The sequence below is a fragment of the Halyomorpha halys genome, unplaced genomic scaffold (assembly GCF_000696795.3).
Source record: "Halyomorpha halys isolate HHAL.00 unplaced genomic scaffold, Hhal_1.1 Scaffold660.1, whole genome shotgun sequence".
NCBI classification, from domain to species: Eukaryota; Metazoa; Arthropoda; class Insecta; order Hemiptera; family Pentatomidae; genus Halyomorpha; species Halyomorpha halys.
In genome coordinates, this window is record NW_027105545.1 from 262,938 (window position 1) to 285,134 (window position 22,197).

Here is a 22,197-nt window from a genome sequence, read left to right on the forward strand (position 1 = left end):
CCCCCCGACAAACTTCTTCAAGAATTAAATATTAGTTTTAGGTTTAATGTAAGTTCCATTAAAAAAAAAAAGTAAGCGCCATTTTATTTATTGAAAATAAGACCCATATTTTAATAGTTGTTAAATAAAGTTATTAAATGATATTAAAGAGACCTTCTTATAATGAAATTATTTAAAAGAAGATAGATTCTATTTAAAAAAAATATTAACAGAAAATTAAACATTTGACCTTATGAAATGATTTGTCTAAAATGTTCGAAAATTAGCTAAGCAAAAATAAATGTTTACTGTATTTTGTTGAACCTAATTTTATTGTAAAATAAATGCTATAAATTACTGATCTATTGTAACAATACAACTTACAATAAATAGTTTACTTTGTGCAAGCCGAAGGCCCTGGAATCTGATGAAATCTCCGGCGGAATCGGATTGGCCAACTTTCTCTTTAAAAAAGCCGAGAGAGTAAAACACAACGAAAATATAGACATCCCGATCATACAGCCCGTCACCACTCTCTCCTCTCGAGAATGGAAAAGTAACGGCTCTACAACAGATCAACTGTTTCCAAACTCAAAGAAAGGCAATGAAATTGAAAATTCTTTTTTTCCTACAATTTCGATTGGGGTCAGGGCTAAATCCTCGGGATCCTGTAAGCTCCTGTGATTCGGAACCGCATTCCGCTAAGCTCATGATCGGGGATAGATTTTCATTCTTGTTTAAATATTTCTGGATTTATTTCGGCAGTATATCCTATAAAGATTAGTCATTGATATTTAACACTGAATTTTAAAAATTTGTTTTGTGTAAATTTAATTTTTGATTAAGATATTCCTTGACTTTATGTTTTAAACTATGTTGAAAAAATTGATCGATCTTTTATAATTTAGGTCATTGTTTTTGAAATTCCTGCTTTTTTTTTTTTTTTAATTCTATTTATTTAGATTAACTAATGTATTACCACTTGATTTAAAATCCGTCAATCTTCCTAGTTCTACAAAATATTTACACTCTGTATTCTGTATTCATTCATTTTTTACGGCAGTTTTTACTTATGCCTTAATTTTGAGGTTAAAAAAATATTCTATTTATAAAATATTCCGTGACAATGTTTATTTAGTAAGACTGAGTCATATATTGTATAAAATACCTAATGTATCTTTGACATTTTAATTTTTTAAAATGTCAAAGATACATAGAAATAAGTTAACATATCAAAATGTATCTTTGACATTTTAAGGAAATTAGTTTGGTGAATTTATAAAAACGTAAACTAACGTTTTCGTAGTGAAAAGTTTTTGTGTTGTGTATATACCATATAATAGTGCGATTTCATCTAACAAAGCAATAACCCCTATCTATCACCTTTCTACTGTTACATAATATATTTATTTATTGTATAGATTATATTATACTAGGTCTATTCTATTTATTTATCAAATTATACGTTAATTACGAAGTTTGTTAATAATTAAGGACAATTGAAGACATAAGTGTCAATTGAAAAGCAAATGGATACAAATCAGAAAAATGTGAATAACAGTTTTTTTTTAATGTATCTATGCCTATATATAATATATTGAATAAGACTAGTCAAACGATTGTCAAATTATCTATAATTAACTTACAATTATGGTCAATTTCAAAATTTTGTGTGAAGTGAAGCTTAGATTTGATCCAGGCATGGATAGATAAGAGAATAAACCTCTTATCCTCCCTGCACAAAAAATTGTGCTATTGTGCCCTGTGGCTTATTACCCACTAAATTTAGTAATGTAAACTTAAGTACTTTATTCTGACCTATGTTATAATGGATGGCTTAAGGATGATGAATCATTTCGAGGAAGAACGTACTGATGTTTCACTCATCTTCACAGTGAATGTTCAATTTTTAAGTGTGGATTTAGTTAAAATACTTTTCTAATTTTCTAATTTTAAAAAAATGAATTTTATTCAAAGAAAAATAAGAAAACTTATCGAAATATCATAGCATATTAAAAAAAACAGAATTTTTGAAGAGTCAAATGATCAACAAACACAAAACTTAGAAAAAACATAAAACATCTGTTATAGAGTCATAGTATTTGTCTAATGCATTGCTTTTTACGAGAGGTTACTATATTGAAGTAAATTTAGTCAACATTTTTACCTCAACGTTTTCCAAATATTTCGCAATAAACGATATTAATTGATACATAATGTATATATTTATTTATGTTGAAAAAGATAAAAGTTCTAATAATAATAACCCACTGGCTCACTATCAGTGATGTGGCAAGAGGGATGCGCTGGGATCTTTTGAGCTCTGCTCTACCGCCCACACGTGGGGGATAGAGTGGTCTCAGGGAGATTGTGTAAATATTATATATAAGAGTGTAAATGTGACTAGAGATTATATTATTTATTTTTTCATACACATAGTTTGATTATGCTCATCTTGTTTATCCTTCTATTTGTATATATTTTAAGACATTTTATTTATTTTTATGTGCTTTTTTTTCATTTATTTATTTATTTTTATTCTACTCTTACCTATTGTCCACAACTGTGTGGTAGATTGTAATATGTTTCAATAAATAAAAAGTATCAATTAAAAAAAAATAATAATAACAATGACCACTAATTTTTAACACATGTCTAGTTCAAAATATATTAAATAGATAAAACAAACAAACCGGTGTAACTTCGTTTATTAATTGATGAAATTTAAATCTCCTCAATTTTTGTATTTTATTGTACCCAGAAGGTTTGTGATGTAGAGGGTATGTTTCACTTAATTTACATATGAATGGAATTGATTGATAAACAAATAAAATGTTTAAATATGATATCATGTTTTTCGAGCATACAGGATGAATTGTTTTTACATAACTCATGACAACTGTTGAACGCCTCGGAAAACACATAGCAAATATTTCATAAAAATATTTTTGCGACCAATATACCCTATTCACCAATATTGCGACTAATATAACCTTTTCACAAAGGAAGGTAAGGAAGACTTTGTGCAGCAAACAAAAAAAATTAAGTCCTCATAATCAAACATTTTCATTCACGAGTCATCACAAGCTTATTAACTGAATCATTATTCATGTCATGGATTTCTTTACTCTCATGAAAACTATTATATAAACATTGCTGTAATTAATAAGAGTTGATTTTATTAGAATGGAACTTTAGTTCTTAATTTATATATATGTGTGTATTTATATTTTACCCTGTGTGATATACATCAACAGATGTATTAGAATAGGCAATTTTCTTTTCAAACGCCTCGGAGGATTATGATAAAATTAAAATATAAATTTTAAATTAGATTTTGAGAAATGTTAAGCTTCTGCAGTAATACCAAAAATTGTTGTTCAGTATTTAGAGGTCTTAAAAGCTCTATTATTCAAAAATGATTTGGCATATCTCAATAAAAATTACAATTTTTGAAGTCTATGCTTACTCAACATATGTGAAAATTTGAAGAAAATTTGAAATGTTATGGTCCAAATGTATGTTCATTTGACGTGAAATCACCACCACATTAAACATTCCAGACATCAAAGAACAAATTTGGTTCCATGTCTGTCAGTAGTCAAATTTTGTGTTATGGTACAATCGTTTGAACCGTTAATCCTATTTCGATAAAACCTTCATAGATTGTGCAGATTGTTACTAAGTTGGTCCCTTAACGATTTTATTAGATTCCATCTGCTGATTTCGCTTACAAACGTGTAAACATACTTTTCTCGGCACTTATCAATTGGATTCAATTTGTAAGAATGTTTGGGGTTAGAGTAATACTTATATTACAGTGTTTCATTTATTTGGGATTAGAGTAATATGGGTGTTTTATTTCGAGTAATGTGAGTGTTTTTTTATTTATTGGTTAGAGTAATATGGGTGTTTTATTTATATCCGTCAACTAAAAAAGCTACTTTCTGGGTGCAGCTATATGTTAACGACTTGACTCACGTTGATTTTGTTCTTAAAGAATAAATTATTAATCTAGAAGTTTAGATAATAGAAATATGCAGAAAATGATTAATTCACAGAAAAAAAAACTTCCAAAAAATAAAATGAGGCCATAAAAAAATAGTTAAATATAGTGAGGAAGCTATACTGATCCATGTACTTGGTTTATTACTGTTTTTAGATCTTTTTTACACTTTGATTTTTATTATTTCAATCAATCTTATATTATTACGTTAAAATTTACTTAAATAAATTATTACGCTTTTGGTTAGTTAGGATTTAAAAAAATATATAGTAAATATAGAAAAAATATTCTACTGGTTTAAAAATTCCTAAAAGATTAGCCACGCTCGCTTTTATCTGGTGTGAATAAAACTCCTTAGGGTAAAGTAGCTGATACTAATCTGAGAAGTTCAAAAATTTATGCTGATTAAAGTTTAATTTATAAAAAATAACTTTTTTTCTACTTTCAATATTTTACAATATTATATTTACTACTTATTAAACATGAAGAGCTTATTTGAACGAAAAAAATCCTAAAGGAAAAATATTTTCAATATTCTATTATTTTGATGTAGGAAATCAAAATATGTATGTTCTCAGAATCGAAACGTTTCTCTAGCATTATAATTTTTCGACTTCAAGGAATAAATTTGTTTCCGTCTCTGTCTGTGTGTAGCCAACAGAAAGGGGGCAAATCGATGGAACCGTTAGTCCGGTTTTAATGAAATTTTCTGTAACTGTGCGGGATAATGGATATGGAGTCTGGTAAAATCGATATGGGATCAACTGCATGGTCCTATATCGATTTTACCAGATTCCATCAGCTTCTTTCGCTTACGCGTATATTTAATGTATTTTTCTCGACATATATTTCCATTTTATAGCTTTTTCGATTTATTCCAAATTTGGAAGCTGGAGATTTGTTTAAAATCGGTTTAATATAAATGTCACTAAATTTTATATAAATGTCATATTCTCTCATTCTTAAAGCAGCTAAACCATTTGAACAACGGGTCGTCTCGTAGTTTTTATTCTCAAACAACAAATCATTAACCTTGAAATTTTTATAACGGACGAATAGAAAAAAGGATAAAGATATAATTTCCAGAAAATGAAGTCAGGTGATAAAAATTAAAAAAAGAAATTTTAAAAAGTGAGAAAGCAACGCTGACACAACCTGTCAGACGTTTTTCCATAGCTTCAGTGTGAACAAAGAATAAAGAACATTTATAAATATAAATCTACTAGCTAGAGGTCATATTAATGATAATTGAGTTTCAATAGATAATTTTTTTATTATTACAGTTACTTACAATAAAATAATATGTATAAACATCAAACAATTAATATTTTCCATTATATTAACCTGGCTACATAGATAATTTTTGCGGATTTCTTCGCTTAGTGAATAACTGTATTTTACAGAAGAAAATGCTTTGTTTTTTTTATTTCTACAGTTATTCAATTTTTTAATAGAAAACCACCTGTTTAGCAATTAAAAAAACTATAAAACAAGAATAATGGTTGAGTTTGAGTCCTTTAAGCCTTGAACTTATTTCCTTTAAGCACTTTCTTACTCTTTATTTGTTTTATTATAATTATTATTATAACTGTAAGCATTAGTCAGAGTTCTTTCGTCTAAAATGAGGAAAAAAATCCTGTTCTAAATAGAGACTGAATTTATTGACAATGCATTTCGAATTGAAATAAAACGTAATTTTAATGTTTTTATTTATCTTTTGAATTTCGTTATTGAAGTGAAATGTAAATCTTGGAAATTATTGAAACCTGAAAACGCCTTCAAAATATGATTATAACCAGTAAGATTTTGGTAACAGTTTTTCTCATTTATTAAACGCATTAACAATAGTTTAAATGAAGGTGTACAGCAGTAGCTAAACATATCCACCTATTTTGTATACACTCTCAAAATATTGTCACCTCTGAGGGTCAATTGGCGCAGGAGAGTTGAGTTAAGCATGAGCGAAAGTTTAGCGAATTTTGACTGAACTGTAAGGTATGGGTGGGGGATTTAGTTTCTTCAGGATTCTGTGATATTTTTGATTTATTCGATAAGAGAGCCATAGAATAATAGAGCTGTGAGGATGTGAGGCAAGAGATGCTGAAGGACGGAGAGGAAAGCTCAGCCGGGTGGTGAGCCAACGCCGTGAACTGCTGCGGAGTTTTATAATGGATGTGTGTTGACACTGTAAGTGGGACGGCGACCTACTAGCGCCATCAACTTTTACGCTGCTCGTCTCACGACCTTATGTCCTTAAGCACTTTCTTACTCTTTATTTGTTTTATTATAATTATCATTATCAATATAAGCATTAGTCAGTTCTTTCGTTCTAAAGTTCTAAAATTCTAAAGTTCTACGTTCGAAAGTTCTTTTGTCTAAAATGTTGACAAAATAATATATATATATTTGGAATATATATATTTAATGGTATCGCCAACGCTATATTTAATATTAATTTTGAAATATTTGTTAATATACGCAGTTTTTTCATTTAATTACAATTATATTTTTGTCAGAACTGTCGTTTTATTTTAAAAGATCCTTCTTTGCTGTATTTATTACTTGTATCGTAAATATTTGAATGCAGAAACAACAGCCCATAGAGATTATTTTACCTAGTAATAACTTTCTATAAATAAATACCTGTCGTCCAGTCACCTTAGTATACTACACCAGATACCTACTATATAAATTATTATTAGAGTGCCGTATAGACGTGGGCCCACCAACGTTTGAACATTTATACTTGAAACCATCTTCTATGGCCATTCGCAGCGGATAAAATTCTCTTCAGGAACCCATCGGAGTTCACCGAGCAGTATTTTTCTTTAATTACGTAAATTTATTCCTTGATTTCATTTTATTTTATCTTGGATAACAGATTCATTTTAATTTTGTTCTTTATTTAATTTCTATAGTCGTTAAATTTTACCTAATGTTTTCAAATGTTAGCTTAGAAAAATAAATGTTTATAATCTTGTTTTTATTCTTATTAAAGCTTTCCTTCACAAAAGCATCATCAATTTGAGGTGGCTTTATCCGGTATATTTATATTATAGATATACTAAAGAAAACATAAACAAAAAATTGGCGACTTTCTAATGATACTATTAACATAAAATAACGCAATTTTAATTCTTTGATTTAGCAGGAAAAAAAAATTAATTGAAATATTACAGGTTGGTGATGTAATACATTTCTAATAAAAAATTCAATTAAATTTTAATTTGCCTATTAAAAATAGGGAAACTGTCCGATGCGCAGTTCTGATGTTGAAATAATGTAAAGAAGTCATAAAAGGGTAATTTCATTTAGAAAATAATATATAAAATTTAATATAACTTTCCATTTCCAAAAAGAACTGTCTATAACTACAACAGAAGGCCTGAAAGCTGAGCGCGTTAGAGAGAGGGCCCGAGAGAGCTTGGTTTAGGAGGTGGGTTCGATTCCAACTCGTGCCCGTGAATATTTATTTCGTGGCTGCCTCAATAAAACGTATCTTGACATTCCCACTCTGATGCTGTATAGGTCCTCCCTCAATTGAAAACATAAGCCAGAAAACATCTACATTAGGAAATACGGTTCTTTAAGTCCAAGTTTTGATCAAAATCGCGAGTTTAAAAAGATTATAAGTCAAATTAAAAATTGGTTAAATAAATTAATATAATATATTAAAAAGATAATTTATTAGTGGAAATGTGTTACATCAACAGGCAGTAATTATCCAATTAAATTTCTTGCTGACAAACCAAAGTCATAAAATTGCGTTACTTTACAGTGGTAAGATGATCAGTACCTGTTTGGTATTCTTAAAGAAAACCAAAGTTATTGGTACATAAAATTTTAAAAAGTGACTAACTATTCAGAAACAGTAAAGTATTAGACTGTTATACACTCTTCATTTGGTTAGTCTCAACAAAACACACTAACTAAACACTTCAAATTAAATGAAAAATTATATGTAGAATTCAGAAGCGTTTAACAAACAATTTTAATAGGGTAAAAAAAAATACAGCGGCGAAGGGAGTGAAAAGGAATAAGTTCAAATTAAACAAGAATAATTGTAAATAGGGAAGTTTGAGAAAAATAAGATCAAAGGTTAATTATTGATTGAGAATACAAACTATATCAGCCAGGAGGAAAAACTGTGAGGACACTCATAACAATAAAAAATTATGTAAACGGTTGATGAAAGAATTGAGTAGATTATAAGGAAGTTGGGTAGGAAAGAATGGTGTGAAGCGGAGCAAATTTAATTTCTTTAATTAGGTTTTAAATATATAATTGTTTATATTGACTTGATGAAATGAATCTTTTTCAAATGTAGCGATTGTTGCGATGACAAAGGATTTATTGAAATAAACTATTACTAATTTCTTATTAGTTTGTTAATTGTCCTAAAGTGTCGGGATTTTTCCCAGGAGTGTCTTTTATGTCTTTACTCCTTTTTGTTCTCCTTAATTAATCAATAGAAAAATATAACCCTTTATAAAAGGTTTTTATACAATCTTGAGTGCAAAAAGTTCAATATTTATGTTTTTAACTAAACTAAAAATGTATTTTAATAACAAAAAGAACAAAATATCTTTTTTTATTTATTTATTTTTGACTGAAGATGTAAATGAAAATATACAAAGATATATGTAACGAAAATTAAATAAATTTACGACAGAAATAAAGTCTAATGAAAAAAATTACATACAAGAGAAATTTTAATTACTTAAACAATATAAGTTAAAGAACTAATATTGAAAATTGAAGGTAACATATTTTTTCCCCTTTATCATAAAGAGATTACGTATTTGAGAATTGAAAATCCCAAGCTTCTTTTGTTATATTAAATTCTGAGAGTAGACAATGTAATTAATACTTGAAATGAGTACTTACAAATTACATAATTTTTATGATTTTAGCATAAACATATCAAACACAATATTAATACAACGTTGCAGACTGATTTAGATATGCCAGTATCTCGTCTGATTTCAAGGTTTTTTCAGACATCTTGAAAAATATTCTATCGTCTTCCACGTTCTACAATCTTGGTGTCTTAAATCTTTTATTTGCTTATGATAATATATGCCACAATAATAATTTATACATTTTTTTTTATTGGTAAAATAACAAGTAACCATGAAAACTGAAAAAGTGATTATCCTTTTCCCAATATCAAATTGAAATTAATATTCTTGTATGTCCTGAGGTTTTTAATAAAGATTCCAATTCCAAAAGAACAGGAGAGTGATTGACCTTGTTAGATTTGCATGCACGTCGGAGATAGGTTCTAGTAACAAATTTGTCTTAGCCTTGGGTGAGTCCTTCGGGCTGCAAGTAGTAAAGATTGATGGAACTTAGCCTTTGTATTGTTTTTTTATACCATCACCAACCTTTCGTTGGATAATTTAAAATCACCTGAGCCTTTAAATCCTGGTCTGAATAAATTTTCATAATCGTAATATACATAAAATTGAACAAGCATCCTCAGAAATATTATGGTTTTAATAAGTCTTCATTTGTGCTATTTTATTAAAAAATAACTTATGGAAAATTGTAGAATTAATATTTTAGTTATTTATTTTATTGAATAACTTAATGAAAATACCTTCGAAATCTGACATAAAATAAATGATTTTTGTTTGTTTTTACATGCATTTAATTATTCATCCAATTATTCTCATCCTCACACCCTTGTTATTTTTCTCTTCATACTCACAGAAGCTAAGTGTACAAAACCAATCTATGCAAAAGTAAGTCATGTTACACTTTTTAGTGAAATTATGTTTCGTGTTCATGCCAATAATAAAAGAGTTGTACACTAGAAGAAAAAAATATTTTTCCGAATCGATTTTCTTTATCAAAAGATTAATATGATTTGTAGATGCTTTAGGCATCAGGAGCAAGTTACTTGCGACTCACGGTTTCCCTTTAGGTTGTGATTCGGTCCGTTGAAATTATATTTAATTTTGAATATACTTTGTACATATATTGTGTTTTAAGAAAGGTAAATATATAGTTGTTAAACCTGATATAGGGTAACAAAACTATATAGGCAAATAAATAGTACATGGACATTTAGAGGAGGAATTAATATAGGGAAGTAGCGAGATAACTGTATAGAGATAACTTCAGCATATAGATGACCTTAGCAGTATTTTAAGAATTTAGAAATATTATTTATATACTTAATAAAAATAAAAGAAAATTATTGGAACCTTTTGTGACTCCAGAGTCGATTGATAATATGCAGAGAGGTTTTTAAGAGCCAGACATAAAAGAACCGTAAAATGTAGTTCGAGCTACATCAGGCAGGATTGGATCAATGGAGTTGGGTGCATTTTAAAAATTAAGAAGAACCACAATTTAAATTTTTTAAAGTCAATAGAAATTTGGATGTCAATGGTAACTTTCAACAAGACAGAGTGGATAAAATAACCGATATAAATAAAATAATAAAGGATATTGTTACAAATATAAGGGCATAACGGTGATCGAAGCGAAGATGCATAGTGCACATAATGCCTATTTTTTAAAAATTAAGTATAACAAGATATGATTGAATATAATCATGTTATTTTTTCAATTATAGTAAAACGTATCCATATAGTTCCTATTTCTTTATTTATTTACAACTTTCAACCAAAGTTCCGGCCATTTTGGCCATTCTCACAATAGACATAGGATGTGTACTAATTTTTAAACTTCAATTGCAATCTAATAATTAAAAAAAATTGTTTATAAACATTATGAATTATAAATTATTCTACCTTATTTTAGAGACTATACGCATACTTTTTATTATAATTGAAAAATCAATTCCGTCTCGAACAAGAAAATAAATTATATATAAATGGTATGGTTTGGTTAGATCGATTCATGAATAATTTATAATAGAATCGAGTACAGATATTATCCTCTGTTGTTTGTAAACGAGTGTTTTAACGGGCTATCTCAATCCGGGAAGTAGGGAAAGATTTCCAAGTTATGGGAGTTAGTGTGAAGATAAATCTTACTTCAGATGGCAAATAGCTTCTCCATACATCCTACAGGAGCTTTAAGAACGAGTAAGAAGAAAACTTTGGAATTCTAAGAGTAAAACAAAGTAAGAGTAAACTATCACTACAATCCTTTAAGGAGTGAACAGTGAATGACTATCATATCATTTCGTTACCCGTTTCTAAAAATAAATTAATATAAATTATTAATGAGGTGTAGATAGTTGACCGTAGATTAATGCTTGAAGAATATAAATTATTGTTATATTTTCAAAAAATCTCGTTAATAGTGCATCTGTTTTTGCATGATATGCGAATACATATTGATGCTCAAGAGAATTTCTAGAGAGGTAGGAAGTAAAAGTGAAGATGTCCTTTTTTTTTCCAGCAGAGAATTTGGGTTTTACAACCTGTTTTGTATAATTTGACTTTCACCTCCAGCTAAATTCCGGTCTGCAAGCTCTTCTTTGCCTTATGTTTATTAATGCAACTTGACTGTCCGTTTAGGACAGCATCAGAGTTTCTGACTTCTGTTTACATCTGTATTTTGATAACTTTGCATATTGCATTATGCAGATAATATATTTATAAGAAATACATTATTATTATTTTCTCTGAAATTAAAAGTGGAGAAATGATGATAATTTTTATTTTTAGATAAATCGATGTTGTTTAAGGTTTTTTTTTTGACAATTAATGTCACCAAATAGCGTGACTAGCATCGGTAAATATAATCGAGATGATTGTATCGCAGTGAATGAAATGAGCGTGTAAAATTGTCGGGATTGATAAAGAACGGATCACTGAAAGAGTAATCAACCCAAAACCGACGGATGTCGACCGAAACGTACACGAGATGTTTGTGTTAGAATCGATCTTGTAGACTAGGGTCTTTATGGAGCTCAGGATGTATCAGGCAAGGCCTCTTGCATCGCTGGGATATTTATTATCATTATTTATTTAGTTGACTATAAATATGTAACTACAGGCAAAATGCTCAGTAACTGGTTATAAACAATTATCAAAAGGACCTGCAAGGCAAAAAAGAAATGTAATTAAATAGGTTGAGAATCGGTCTCCTAAAAAGAAAAAGATATTTTAAAAAATTCCGCTCAGTAATATAGTTTCGAAGAATATATTTGAAGGAAACACGGATCCATTTTTCTCGTGGAAACTATATCTGTTTTTCAAAATACACATCAAATCTTTGATAGTGGAGCTATATGTAGCCAAACTCCAACATATTTCAAAATTTTTCTGGTTAAATCAATTTTAAAAAACCAATGCTAATTTTGTTTGAAAGTTTAATTTTGATTAAAAGCATGGAAAACTCTATATGGATATTTAATATTTCGAACATAATGCATGTTTGAGATAATGTTTTAAAAAGTAGAGGCAATTTATATATATATTTTTGCTTATATCACATCAATACATAATTGTTTTAATTTTCTAAAATACTAAATATAATGAAACATATTAACATGACTAACCTATAAAGTTTCCAAAAATTCTAATAAGAAAACATGCAATTTGCAAATTTTAAAATAATTGAACTGTCTCTACACAATTCAAGGTGGATTTGAAAAAAAATAATAATTCTAAAGAATGCAGATGAATAGGAATTGAATTATAATGAACGGCTATTACAATCTATTAAACTTAGTTGAATATAACTGAAATTAGTATTTGAAGAAGGATATAATACTTAATGTAAAAACAATTTTTTTTATATATCATATTTCTCAAACATTTTAAGAATTGACAAATACTTAATGGTGTAGAATTTAATTCTATTATATTATTTAATGTTGGTAATTAATACTAAAGATAGATAGATTGAAGTAAGTAATAAAAGTAATTCTGCAGGCCTTGCCGTCTCTACTGCTTTTCAATATCAGTTACACGTTTGAGAGAGCACCGGGAACTTACGGAGTCCTACTTTTTCCTGTCGAATTGAGGGGACAATCTCGGTTCAGAGTTTCCCAGGTGAATCCAATTCTATTATAATTTGATTATATTATATTAAACATCTATATATGCAATAAAATAATAATAATGAAACATACATATATTTTATCTACATACTATTTTGTTGTCATTTAATTTATATATCTCCATAAATATGGTGTGAATGATTTATTTGAGCAACTCAATAACTAATGTCTGAAGTGTATGACGAAAATTTATTCTACGCAATAAAATTTTTTAAAAAATTATATAAAAATATTGTTATTGTTGTTCATTAATGAGTATTTATACTCAATTCATTAGGTAGTTTAAAGTCATATCAGTCAGAAAAAAAAGATCAAATATAACTCCAAAGGATTACCATATGCTCTGAAAATAAAGTCAAAAGATAATATTCAATCCCATGGGACCCGATTCAATATTTGAGGCTGAAACGCTTGGGGCTCATGACTTGCAAATTAGTTCATGTTACAAGTATAGACTGATGAATAAAAATGTAACGCCATGTTTATTGAGTGTTCAAATAATAAACAAACATATAGAATTAGATTAAATTTGTGAGCACTTTTACAGAGAATATTTCCAGAGAACAGAGAGTTTAATACGGCTCATGTCACTGGCTGTTCTGGTGCGGTACGCGGTAATGTTTACTAGGCTTTTGTAAATGTTTTTCCAAGCTGCGATCTCAAAACAAATATTACGCAGTATAGATTACTTTATTGTGTCGTACTAAACTGTATATCTACCGACCTGTTGGAAACAATGGAATAACTCGTTACTTTTACAACTATTGTTTTTAAAAATAATCTAATTAACTTGTGTTCTGATTCTACAAGATATGGTTTGAGGGTTGTGTGTAAGATGAGTCTGATGAGAGTTGATTAAGGAAAAAATTATGAATTTATTTAATTTTTTTTCCCCTCTTCTTCATAAAAAAATAGGTATATTTTGCTCATTAAGGTCTCAAAAAAGTTTTTGCACCTGAGAAGACAATTATAGAAAAGGGCTTGAAAAGAAATTTATGTTCATAATATTTTATAATAACTCATAATATTTTATGTAAACTCCTCTCTGACTGTATGTTCAATTAAAAAAATATGTTGTATTAGCAAGGATGTTGATGAACAAATATACTATTTTCGGTTTAAGGTATTTGTTTACATTATTTCATTTTTTTTTTAACAATTTACTTAAATTAATTATTTTACTGATTTAATATGTTTATTAATTAATTGTTTGGGAGTGGTTTATATTGATAATAACACTAACTACAAATGATCCACTTTACTCTCAACTGTTTATTCCAACCCTCCAACGTTTCAAAAAAAGGTTTGCACAAATATTTATTTAATGAAAATACAATAATTATATTTTTGAATAATGTAAAATTAAAGGCAATTAATAAAAAAAGAATAATTAAATTGTAAATAAATTAGGCTTTGCAATTAGTTTATAATTGAGTCCAAATCTGTTGAAGGTAGGTTTTGTTGTTTAGTAAAAAAAGGGAAACAAATTTTAAAAGAATAGTTTTGCGTATTGAGATTGAATTTTTGTGAGTGAATTGCCATTTTATAACATTTCAATGAAACTGTTCTGATTTTTTTTTTAATATATGGCATTAGCAATTAGCATGCAAATAAATGACATTTCTTAAATCAATTGTGAAGAGTGAATAATTGAGGTATGTTCGAAAATATTAGTATTATGTGGGGAAGTAATATGATAATAATATGAAAACAATTTCTTAGCCCCACTTTATTCTCTCTTGCCATAAATGATCTAGGGCTCAATTTACCAAGAGGCGTCAAATCTTTACTGCTGATGACTTAGCGGTTGTTTGCAGGTTGGAGAACTTTAATACTATTAAAAATAAATTGCAAGAAGCCATCGACAGAATTAATTACTGGTCTACATCTATTGGCTTACAAATTTCCATAGAGAAAACTGCATGTCCCCACTTAAGTCGAAAAAGAAATACGCCTTTCTCTCCCGTGCATCTAAGAAATTTACCGATTCCTCACAAAAATCATCACAAATTACTAGGCCTTATATTTGATCATAAATTAAGTTGGGAACGGCATATTAAATCATTAAGGTCAGCCGAAACAAAAACAATTAAATATACTCCGGTTTCTTAGCGGTACATCATGGGATTCGGATCTGTCTAACGTGTTAAAACTCTATACCACATTAGTCTGTTCCAAGCTAGATTATGGTTCTTTTATCTATGGCTCTGCCCGTCGCCGAACTCTTGCCAAGTTCGATTCAGTTCATCATGCGATACCTCCGCTATCATTTAGGAGACAAAAACTAGCTATTAATTATGTTTCCAAATTATTTGAACAAACAAATCATCCAACTTACAAATATATTTTGCGATCTAAATACTCCATAGCTTGTCGGCAGAAACGAAACCCAACACTTCCTCTGGCAGAAAGAATCACATTGGCTATCTCTACACTTAAAACAACTCCGACAATGAAGCCTGAAATTCAGAACCCACCTTGGACTCTAAGACAACCTGTAACAATGTTACATCTGTCCCTTATGCACAAAGATGAGACCACATCTGTAAAGTATAAAGAACGGTTGTCGTGTCTTCTAGAAAATACTTTGGATTATTTTTTAATATACACTGATGATTCCAAATCCGAAAGCTCTACCGCCTCATCTTTCGTTACTCGCGATTCAAATTTAAATTACATAAGTTATGCTCAATATACACCGCCGAGCTCCATGTGATAGCATCAGCCCTCCATTTTTGCCTTTCAGTAACTCAGAAGGCTATTGTAATAATCTGAGATTCATAGAGATCTTTAAAAAGTTTGAGAAACATGTACCCCGAACATCCACTAATCTTTTCTTCTAAAACTATCACAAGTAGGTAAGTGCATAATTTTCATATGGGCTCCAAGCGACATTGGATTGTTGGTAACGAGCTCGCAGACAAAGCTGCCAGAGAGGCACTCACGCTCCCTGGCACCGCCGTTCTTACCCTATGAGAACTCAGTATACCCCTTAAATTACAAATATTAGAAAGATGGCAGGCCAAGAGGAATGAAAGTTCTCCGAGTAAATTAAAAGGAATCAAAAGATCAGTGAAACCATGGTCGACATCCTACCGCTATAGCCGCAGGGAAGAAGTTGCTCTAACCCGCTTGAGAATAGGTCATACTCTCCTCACGCACTCTCACCTGATCAGAAGACTGCCACCTCCAACGTGCAAATATTGTCAGTCCATTATCACACCATTAAACTTATTTTTGAAGAAATTACTCACTATTTGCCATCAATAAACTGGTTAGGACTGACCCAAAATTTATCAGAATCTCTCACAGATGAGGAAGTTAAAGTTACGTTAGTGTTTAAATTTTTTAAAGCACATCGCCTTCTTTCTAGAGAGAGAGAGAGAGAGAGAAATACTTACTCCTCTCCGATTTTAATTTTTCTTTTTAATTTATTATTTTTATTTTATTTATTATTAATTTTTACATTTGTTTGAATCACGTTCCTCTTTTACATTTGTTTGAATCACATGTGTGGATGTGTGTGTGTGTGTGGGGAGGGGGTGTGTGCGTGTATATGTAGTGTTTGTAGCTTCATCACAATAGCATGCCATAGGCGTTGATGACCAGAGGGTTTTACGCCTTTAAGCAACAATAAACAAACAAACAATTTTTAAGATTAATCAAAGCTAGAAGATTAAAATAAACTGTTGAGATAAAAGTGGATCATTTGTAGTAGGTGTTATTATTAATTAAAATAATTCTTTAATTGCAATGTTGATAATTATCTCAGGCTCCACAACGTGATTTGGATGCTGATAATGATACTGAAGTCTTAGTTTAAACTAATTATTTCACTTTTATCTTATAAAGTGAATTCAGAATAATTGTTTAAATAAAAATATAAACTTCTAATTACTTATAATTTCGAAAATTTGAAGCGAAGAATAATCTAAGATAGTGTTTTAACGAACTTATTCATTTTCAAATTCTAATGATATTAATCACACTCATCTCAAACATTATTAATGGGGTTAAGTCATTTGGTTTGCAAGGAAAATACTACGTTCTTATCACATTACATGCCTATCTTAGTAACAAATTTTACACTTCGTAATGCAAGAGAAAATCGGTGTTAAACGTAATCCAGGTCACAGAAGCAAATAATTGCCTACAATTTGCGACAAGATTTTTCTTCAGTCTTTTCTACGGTGTCAAATAATCACCTATAGCGTTGTACCCAGGTAGATAGTCATGTACTTGATTATCATTTTTGTAAATCGATTATTAATTGAAAAAATGATAGAAATTTAATGAATAACAATAAAAACAGATATTAACAGGTACATTTATGTTTTAAGCAAATGTTCGGTACGAATCGTGTTTTAGATGGTGGGGGGTTGTATAGGAATAGCTTAAATAATAAATTTCCAAGTTTCATTATAAAAAAATACAAATTATTTTTTTCAATTCACACAATACAAAAAACATACATAAAAAGATTATATGAATATAAATAATCTTTTTTTACAAATAGTTTGGACTACAATTATTATAGTCCAAATTATTTACTACGATATATTTGGGTTAAATAATGGCTTTGTTAACTAACAAGTATATATAAAACCAAACGGAAGAAAATACACATTTCTAAAAAACATAGTGAAAAAAATTTTCGTACACAAAATTAGTTGGGTTTGTAAAATGGGTCCAGTGTTAGTTTTATTAAAGTTAGTCAATCGAATCGTTTTCTCCCCAAAAGTCCCCGAAATCCAATGTTTTAAACTGTATTTGGATGGACTTTGGAAATAAAAAACTCAACTACTTTCGCCCACAAACGTGTAAAGGTGTTTTCCTTTGCACACCAACATTTCCAAACGGTCTAGTTCGATTTGGTCCGAATTTGGAGGAAATTACGTACTTATATGTTCTATTATTAACTCGGAATATCATTCGCTACTTTCACTTAAACATGCGCAAACGTATATATTTAAAACAAATAATATTTCGAAGATATTTTATCAAATTTAATCTTACCTAGGCGAAAAACATATTTCCAGCGCATACATCTGTTTTAATAGCGGGACGTTGCACGTACGCCATAAAGATATGCAGGCAAATTATAATTTTTAGAAAAGAAACTAAGAAGAATAGAAATGAAAAGAAGAAAGGAATATTAAGCAAGCTATAAGAACTCTTGTATTCGGCTGTTTGGTTTTTAGTCGTGGATGTTTAGAACAAAAGTTTTTATTGGTTTTTAAAAACTTAATTGTCTACCCAAACATGCAAGGTTTCTTTCTGTAACGTCATGTTGTGGGTTCTACTCATAAGTATCTATTTCATACCAATCAGGTTTGATTTAATTTAAATTTCATAAAATATTATATATAAGTGTTCATAAATACCTTTTAACATTGCTACTTATGCTAACCTTTTTATATTATTTTTAAAATAGAGAAAATTGATATCGAGACTAATCAATAGAAAATTTATTTATTTTATAATTATAAAGGATTACGACCAATGATAATTTAGTTCTTAGTGTTCGTGTGTATCATAGTCTTTTATATGTTTTAATGTCAAGTTTTCCTCATGTTTCACCACTACTGCTTTTATTCAGGTTTAGGAAGGGTGGGATATTGATTTTAACTTATAGATGTGTCGATGATTACTACTTTTAGTAATTAGTAATATGCCTTTTGGTTCTTGCTTTTTTATTGAATTGCTAATTAAGCTTTAATATTAGATTTTTTTGTTTTAATATTATTACTATAGAAAATAAATTTAATGTTCCCATATGATCTCTATATAAGTTTAAATATAAATGATCTTATTTATTATATGTGATATTATATATATTATAATATAAACGTTGAATTTAAAAAAAAAAATATGTAATACTAAACCATTTCAATCATTCTAAAGAAATACACTGCGGGAGAATTTTATGATAGACAATTCTCTTCTTATAACACCATATACTTTGGAAGGACATCAATAAAAGTTCTAAGCATTTATTATTGTTCCCCTTAAAAGATGGAATTGGATTGATCGAAATCCTCTTTGTATTAGGAACAGTTTTCTCGTGGTACATAAGAGCTCTCGGGACTACACAATATGACTTTGACTAAAACAGAGGAAAGAGGGGGATTGCATTATTGATAGAGGGTTAGGGGGTTGGAAGTATTTTCCTTCATAAAGGAGGGTTGCCTTTGGAATCGTTTGCCACAGAATTGAAGATTAACAAAGGCGAGGAATTTAGGATTCTTTTTGAAGCTAATCCAAAATACAGAGCATGCTCTCATAATATGAGTAGCTTCTTTAAAAAGCAGAAAAAAGTGGAGCTGCTTTACTAATGAGGGTTGGGCGTATTTAAATTCACAATAAAAGCTACTGATGTATAAAGATTATCCTCTTTCCATAATAATTTGATTAGTAAATTAGGTATACGTTAATAAATAAATTCAAATTATTAATTAGGTTTAAAAATGTACCTAATATGATACCTAAATACCTAAATAAAGACTAAATATTAATATTATGATGTTCATGATATATTCCAAATCAATAGCGAACTTTATGCCAACTTCGATATAAATGAGATTACCTACAAAATAAAAATTAATTCAATGAAGCAGTACAAATTTGCAGCATAGGATTTCCAATGTCATGAATTTCTATAAGTTACTTGGAGACTCAAATTGGAAGTTACCTCTACGAATAATATTATGTTTTGTTACATCGTCCACGTATTGACTTTGACGTGGGGAGACCCCTACTTGGCCACACGCAGCCTCTATTATACGGGTACCTGACCCTTCATTGGATTGGGGAATAAACCTGGCGGTTGAGTGTCGATGTTGTTTGGATCACCTCTTGTTTAACAGTAAGTAAAAGTTGCATTCTTACCAAATAGTGAACTCGATCTCCTTTATGGTTTGGAGTTGTATTGTATTTAATGTTTATTTTATTATACTGGTGTATCTCTGTTGACCCTCATATCGTTTTTATTTTTTTATGAAAATATTTTCTTTTCATTAATCGTTATAAATATTACCAATACCGTGTCTTTGTAGATTACTTTATGTTAGTATTTATTCATATCGAGTGAGACTGATTTGTCTTCTTTGTATTATAGTGAACTAATATATTTTGTACAGCATTTCGCCTAGAAGGGTAGTGTATCTATGCCTGAATAGGTCATCATGCTATGAGATTTTGCCAAAGATACGTAACTTTCTTGGCTTAGCTATCCTCAAATAGAAAAGAACTAGGCGTTATCGGGTCATTTTCAATAATAGTAACCTTTATTGAGTTGTAAAAATCAAGTATTATTTACCTGGAATAATCTTTATAGTTATTTGAATTTTCTAATTTAATTTTTCAATTTTTTTTTTTAACATTTCATTTTCGCTTTTCTTTAGATACCTCATATTGAAGTGAAGGAAGTATGCCAGTGTATCAGAAGTTCTGGAATATGATTCATAAGGTGATTCCAAAGGAGATGTCACTACCTATTGAGGAAAAAGAAGGCAATGCTGAGGAGGGTCTTGATGACTTCTCATAAATAGATGACTGGTCAGGGTCGAAGCGCTGTCCTAAAAACGTAAGCGAAGTCATAATCGTACAATTTTGAAAAGCATAAATTACAAAAGCAAATAAAAAAAAAGGAAAGTTGAAGAAAACGATCCAAATTTATGTTAAAGGTGGGAGACGTGATCATAAAGAGATATTTGTTTGGCACACAAACCCTCTATCTTTATTACCCATTAGATTTTATATTTACCTCTTTTCTATTAAAAATAATATAAATATAAAAATTAATATCGTTTTTAAAGACGTAATTTTAGTCATGAGAGAGAACAACGGTTAGGAATAAACTTTACACGTAGTGTTTAGACAAATAACCCTTGGGTAAAAGAGACCTTGACCGAGTGTGTTGGAATATTATTTAAGAAGCTCGTGTTAGAAGCTTATGTCGGTTTGATTCTGGCTATGAGCTCTTGCTAAGAAAAAAACTGGATGGATTTGAATTAAAGACATCTCCATTTTATTATTATTATTAATACTGTGAACATGAGAGTATTTCCCGAAAAAACAAAAACAATTAAATGCTGTGTTTTAAATGTTGACTTGCAACCCAAACAAAAAAAGTTCCCTGCTTAATATAACATTATGATTTAATTTCTGACGAATAGTGTAATAAAAAAAATAAGAAACAATTGTGGTTTTTCAAAATAATCTGGTACAACTAACTAAAGATTAACTAAATAACTAAAAAATAAAGATAAATCTGGTACAACTAACTCAAGAACTAAATAAAGATGTGAACATGAGTGATTGGAATGTCATGTTAGTTAGTGAGCAATAAATTATATTTCTGGGACCGCATTTACCTACTTCTATTAAGACTGTTATGCAAATTTAAACACAAAGGTTCAGTATTACAATCAATTTGAAATAAAGGATTCTTTAATAATTCTTTTTCCAATTTAAATTGTATAAGAAAAAGTTGAAGAGATTAAGCCATAGCTTTAATAATAATAAAATAATGATTTTTTTAATTACTCTTATGATTTTGTAAACACCAAAAATAAAATCACTTTTGGAACTAACACAATTGAAAGTATATAATTTTGCAAAAATATCTCATGTTGCTGAAAAAATATGTTTGTTTTTTTTTTGGACTTATGTTATCGATTTTTGAACTGGAATTAAAATATGAAGATAGCGTGGAGGCTAAGACTAATTGGAGTACTCAGCCTGTTTAGCCCAATTAAGAATAATCCGTTATCAAATATCAATTAATGCATAGTATTTGGCTTATTAATTATTCTATGAATTAATATTTTCGATAATTCCGAAGAGGTTTTATTATAATATCTATTATTTAAAACTGTAAAGAATAGTACCTCTTGTTCGTTCCCAACGATCGTCACCCTCGAACATCTAAGGGCAGAGAGGGGAGCTAGGGGAACTTTTCATTCACAATGTCCTCATATTAAATCCAACCCATATCAGCCATCGACCTGACTATTATCTCAAGGAGGAAGTCAATTGTAAACAGTAATAAACAAAACCTGATAAATAATTTAAATAGACATAAATAAATATACTTCATAAACTATATCATATTACTCTCACAGTCATAGTCTCATTTATATTTTATTTCATGTGATATTTTTCATGTACTCACTGAACTAGCATCGATTTTTGTATGTTTTGGGTTTTATGTATTTAATTA

General features: G+C 29.2%; 1 protein-coding gene and 1 long non-coding RNA gene across 2 annotated transcripts in view; both read right to left on the minus strand.

Annotated features, from left to right (window-relative positions):
• The window catches only part of LOC136796864 (uncharacterized), a 31,519-nt gene extending 29,573 nt beyond the window's left edge, over positions 1-1,946 (minus strand). Inside the window, exon 1 of the long non-coding RNA XR_010844639.1 lies at positions 1,798-1,946. This is a non-coding gene — a long non-coding RNA (uncharacterized lncRNA). The remainder of the gene's footprint in view (positions 1-1,797) is intronic.
• The window catches only part of LOC106685123 (uncharacterized), a 472,745-nt gene that overhangs the window by 185,060 nt on the left and 265,488 nt on the right, over positions 1-22,197 (minus strand). The window lies entirely within an intron of this gene.